Below are 6,427 nucleotides of genomic sequence, written 5' to 3' on the forward strand. Positions count from 1 at the left end.
TTGTGAGTTTGTTACATTCCAGTGTTTCTGCCTCTTGGCATGCTAAAAGTACAGTTTCATTTGCTCCTTACACACTGAATAAAGTGCTATTAGTCTGCTATGCTACAAAAATAGCGACTGCTAAGTAATGGTGTAGATTTTCTACTTGAATAGTTTTGTTGTAGGAGCCTCAGGAGGTCAGTATTTACTGGTTTTTATATATGTCTTTTTCCTGTTTTAAGTAAGTTTACCTTTTTGAAGGATTCAGAGTGAAGAAAAGCTGCTGATCAACCTAAGTTGATAACAGAAAGGGTATTTAAAATCCTTACAAAATGCATCCTTTTGGCAGTTCTAAAATGCTGTGAAACTATACGTTTAATACAAATTTTTTTTCTTTATACATTCAGGAAACAACTCTTCATTTGGGAAAAACTGATTAGAATAGTTCATTATTCTAAGCAGGGCAAGAAAATATAATCAATTTTCTAACTTTTTTCCAAAGCTTGATTATTTTCTAAATTGGTGAATATGTATATATTTAAATTGTAATGAGCTAATTCTTATGCTTTTGTTTATTGCTCCTTAAAGCTTGTACTTAAAAGATCAATTTTGGAAGAATGAGTTTAAAATTTATAATAATTATAATTTTTAAAAGTTATGAAGCAGCATAGATTTTGTAACTAGAATTAATAATACACTGTGGATTTGGTGGGGGTTTTTTTAGGACTTTTATGTAAGCATAAATTTTAATTACTTATACTGCATATATTGTATAATAATAAAATGTATATTTTAAAGCTTCAAGTAGTTTTACTCAAGTGAAACTCTACTACTTAGAAATATTCAAATATTAGCTTTATCTCAGGTGAATACTCTTGTACCCTTTTTGTTCAGAACACATGCTTATAAAAATGTGTCTTAATAATATCAGTTTATGTATTTCATATTACGGAGCTCCTCTGTCTTAAACTTACTTTAAATTAACCTTCTACTGTTGGACAATAATGACTTTTGCTTCACCTACTGTATTCATATTGAATGTATTAACAGATAAAAGTGCAAAAATATTCTTTCCTTGAGGACAATGCACTCATATTCAAACAACCGAAATATTTCTTGAAAATGCTTTAAATGTAACATTGTGTTAGAAATCTTTTTTTTTCAGATTTTGTCAAGGAAAGAAGTTGCAAATTAACATGAATTGCTTTGATGCTCTCTCTTTTATGAGCATAAATGCATAAAGCTTCTACATAGGGTCTTAAAGAGTAACTTTTTTATCTTAGATAAAAGTTAAGCTCTACAGTGAAATGACTGCTGTAAATTGCAAAACATCCTGCAGTTACTTCAGGTAGATGCTGATGTGGTTTGCATACATATTTGTGATATATTACGTATTTCCAGTAACCTCATCTTGAGTAAGTAAAGCTTGATCAGTAGCTGTGTATTTCACTCAGCTATGCATTCACCAGAATGACTTGCACGATCAGTCTACTTTTTTTTGTCTGATACTGATGCTTGCTATTTGCACGTAATGGTTGTAGCAAGCCAGTTTTGGATAATTAGTTTAAATGGAAAATTCTGAGGTGAGTACTCTTGTTGCTTGCCTTGTAGAGTATATTCTCCTAAAATAATAAGGATACTTACTTGAATGCATTTGTGAGAGCAGTTAAAATGTCTCTATAAAAGGTGGATTCCTGTCTGGTGTTACACTATACTTTTTAAGTAAGTCAAGTCCGCATCTCAAAGAATTCAGGGCTTATAGTATATCACTTTTCTTTAAGCTGGTTCTATTGTGCTACTTTCACCTAAGGTATCTAATTCCTTACTTTAGGTGAAAAACAAAACTGAGAAGACCTTGGTAGTCTTTGTGGGAAAGCAATAAAAAAAAAAAAAAAGATGGGTATAAGCAGGTTTCTTTGGCTGTTAAAATCTTGAGTGTAATACTTTCTTTTTTCATGGTAAGAAATAGGTAGCTATGTATGGCTGACTTACTAATACTGAGCACTTCTAAAATTTTCAATTGGATGCAGTATAGAAAGTAATTTAAAATTAAAGATGACTGATCTTTCTGCTGACAACTTAGGTTGTATGAGTTTTGCTTGAAAGCTTTAAAACTGATGTTTCTGTTTTTGCCACAATTTTGGAATATATCCTTCAAACATGTCCTCCTGCAACCTTTCAAACTGTACTAAATTGAGTGATATTTCTTGAAGTCTGCCTATTTGCTAACAGAACTTCATTTTAAATAGAATATTGTTTTAATTTTTGATAAGATGCTGAATTTTAGTTTTTGGGGCTACCAAATATTTTGAGTCATGCAAAAGATATATACTGTACTGTAGTAATTTTGTATCTACATTTGTATGATGTGACATAATATATGTGGATGCCAATCACTGCTTGACTATGTTAATAAAGTTGTTAATATATATATATCGCATTCCACTTTTTAATGAAAGATGAAAATGTCATGTTCAGCTTGTGTTTTGTCTGACTCAGTAGGATACTCTTCTGGTTCACACATGTAAGTTCTGGAGTCTCTTGAACAAGGAGGATTTAAATTTTTTGTGAATGAAAATGATCTTTGGATAAGTTAAGGTCAGTTTAGATGTTTTATGCTGCTTGAGGGCTGATAAATGTAGACATAGGAGGTTTACCTGAACTGAAATTATTGTTCATGGGGTGATACTGGTTACTGCTCTACTACTGAGAAATGTTACACTGCCTATATTTTTGTTTGAAACAGCTGAGGCTAGCTGGCTAAATCTGACCAAATGAGGATGTTGTCCCAAATATAGATTCTACCCAGTGTGCAAGAAGCCAATCCACACACAGTCAAGGTATTTGTTTAATTCATGTCTGCACAGAGATGGGTGCTGGGTGATGAATCCACAAAGCTGGCACACCTTCAGTATGCTAGTTACCTGCTTCCATAAACTTCAAACATTGAAAGATCATAACCTCCAGTATATGCAACAATCTAAAACTACATTAATTGATGAAATATTTTTTCACTTTCACTTAAAGACACAGTACCCATTTATTTTATCCCACATGCTCTAAAGGGAAGGAGCTTATGTGAGTAAGGGGCTTCTATAGATGTGAATTTTGCTATGCTGATTATCTGACTAAACTTAGCACAAAAGTTTAAGCCAAAGACTTGTTTGGTCTTATCAATAGTTTGTTCCTGCTATCAGTGGTTTGTTCCTGCATTATCTCCTTGTTTGGTAAATTTATGGTGCCATCTTCCTCTGCAGCTCACTTATTTAGTAGATGTGTGGTGTTATATTGTTCTCATTTCTCAATGGGGCCTTGTGGTGTCATTCTCATTATTTGTGTTTGTCAATAATTAGGTAAAAATTGGAATAAGCTAAAACTAAATTTAAATTATTGAAGACCTTGAACCAAATCTTGCAATGGTCTTAGTCTAATTTTATCTAGCTTTTATGGGGTGATAATGCAAACTGTTTAAAGGTCTGTTCTTAAAGTTATTTAACTTCATGATACAGGAGTCTCTAAAATGAAAGTATGAAACTAACAGTAATAGCTCCCTGTACAAAATTTACCCATGTCAATTTGATTGTTTTATGTTTGCTTCCAATATTTACAGTTGGTCAATAACATATAAACAATCTAGACAACTACATGTCTAGCACAGAGACCTTCTGTATTGTAACAAATTCAATAAAATGCATATATAACTACTGAGTAAATTAATAATAAAATGTATACTAGAAAATAATTGCTGCATATTTGACTGAAAGTCTGCTTAAATAAGGACTTCGATTTCTGCCTCCAGAAAGAGAGGACCATGGAATAGCTGTTGACAGCACAGTAAGTGTGTAGAGACTGAGTTAATTAGAAAAGAGATCAGTTCCTGTTGGCTATAAGACAGGAGTAAACCAGTGACTGGGAAGGTAGAGTGTACTTTTGGTTTAGATTTCGTTCAAATAGCCCTCCCCACGCCCATTCTGTCATGGGGTACTTGCTTTAGAGCATGCTGCTGTCAAGGGGGAACTTGAACAAAACATCTGACTATTGACTCAGGCCTGAGTCAGAGCTTAATTACTGCTTCTATAAACAATCAAGATGAGTAGAGTAAGTGCTAGCATCTTAAATGAGAGGAATGTTTTATAGAGTCAGAATGACTTGTGTCAGAAGGGACCTTAAAGACCATCTAGTTCCAACCCCCCCACCATGGCCAGGGACACCCTTCACTATTGCAGGTTACTCCAAGCCCTGTCTAACCTGGCCTTGAACCCTTCCAGGGAAGGGGCATCCACATATTCTCTGGGCAACCAGTTCCAGTGGCACACTACCCTCTAAATAATTTCTTCTTAACATCTAATCTAAATCTCTCTTCTTTTGGTTTAAAAACATTCCCCCTTGTCTTTTCACTATCTGCCTATGTAAAAAGTTGCTCTCTTTTTATATTATATATATATATATCATATCACATCACTCTTTTTATATCCAGCAGCACTTAAAGTAAGGCAATCAGTAATATAGGACTTTCTTAACCAGCCCAGTCTCAAAAGGAAGTGTGAAGTCAGGGAACCCCTAAAACTTGGGAAGCCTGGAATCAGAGCAACGTAGATCAAACCAATATGGTTAGCATAACGTTCACAGTTTATTCTATCTCAAATAGTGGGTTATATACACTTCAGGATGATTTACAATTACAGGTCATAAAAAGAATGCAAACAAACATTATTTATCTTTTTTCTTAAGGTGGCTAAAATGTTCACACTACAAAACTATACCTATCAACACTTAGAAATCCACTATCCCATGTGCACACCTTAACATAATTTCTAACTGCACCACAGGCTTCACAGGCCTGAAATTAGGGTCCAGGCTGGGGTAGCTCAATCCTTAATTGAAATATAAATCATGTCTTCACTCTCTAAGAAATTCTACAACAGAAGTGTGCATAACAGGATTGTCCTTACTAAGGATTTTTCAGCATGTACTACTTTAGAGAAAGATGAAAAGATCAGCATACAGAATATAGGAAGGTAAACTTTAAGAGCAGCCCTTTGTTGCTGGTAGAATTCATTATTAAATGAGAGGGATGGGCAATCACCAACCATATGGAGCTTAACAAAGAAAAGTGCCGGATTCTTCACCTGGAATGGGGCAACCCTACATGTACAGACAAACAGGAGTGCTGGAGAGCAGTGCCGCAGAAAGGGACCTGAGGGTCCTGGTCCATGGGTAGTTGGATGTGTCAGCAGTGCCCTGGCAGCCAGGAGGGCCAACCATGTCCTGGGGTGCATCAGGCACAGCATCGCCAGCTGGGCAAGGGAGGTGATTGTTATGCTCTGCTCTGCACTGGTGCAGCCTCACCTCTAGTCCTATGTGCAGTTTTGGGCATCACAATACAAGAAAGACATAAAGCTATTAGAGAGAGTCCAAAGGATGGCAACAAAGATGGTAAAGGGTCTAGAGGAGAAGCCATATGAGGAGTGGCTGAGGTCACTTGGCTTGTTCAGGCTGGAGGAGACTGAGGGTAGATTTCATTGCAGTCTACAGCTTCCTCATGAGGAGAAGAGGAGGAGCAGGCACTGATCTCTTCTCTCTAGTGACCAGCGACAGGACCTGAGGGGATGGCCTGAAATTGTGTCACAGGCGGTTTAGGTTGGATATTTGGAAAAGGTTCTTCACCCAGAGGGTGGTTGGGCTCCTCAGGGAATTGGTCACAGCACCAAGCCTGCCAGAGTTCAAGAAGTGTTTGGACAATGCCCTCAGGCACATGGTATGATTCTTGGGGTGTCCTATGCAGGGCCAGGAGTTGGACTTGGTGATCCTGATGGGTCCCTTCCAACTTAGGATATTCTTTGATTATATGATTGCATATGGAGTTCAAGAGAAAGTTTGCTCTTGAAGAAATTAATTTTTGAGGGTAATTCCAGTGTGACAAGAATATAACTACTGATCCTAATCTTCATCCTTTATCAAAGTAGTTTTCTAGGTAATTGTATATATGCTGCAGGATGCCTTAAAATTCAAGTCTAAGATTTTGCATTTCATTCTGATTATCATGGAAAGCTGTTGTTAAAAACCTGAGAATGGGTTTGATACCTGTGTGATGGTAGATTGTTGCAGCACTGGAGTAGTTGCTGCACATCTTGATGTAGCAGTATGTGAAAAACGAGGTTCACTTTCTTAGAAAAATTTATAAGGTTAATAAAAAAATAAAAAAACAATTAGGACACAGAAATAAAACAAAAAGCTCCCGGCTGAAGGTGCCTGGCAGACAGCCAGTGAGCACCCCTTATACCTACAGATCTCTGTTTTTTAAGGATCTGTATGTTACATATTCAATAGACCCTAATGCATTATTCAAACATTCCTCTGAGTTCAGATGTTTTCTTGGTTTCTGTCCCCCTCAACCTGTCCCATGTCACCAAATTAACATTTTATTACTTTCTGTCGATGAAGTTCT

The sequence above is a fragment of the Sylvia atricapilla genome, chromosome W (genome assembly GCF_009819655.1).
Source record: "Sylvia atricapilla isolate bSylAtr1 chromosome W, bSylAtr1.pri, whole genome shotgun sequence".
NCBI lineage: Eukaryota > Metazoa > Chordata > Aves > Passeriformes > Sylviidae > Sylvia > Sylvia atricapilla.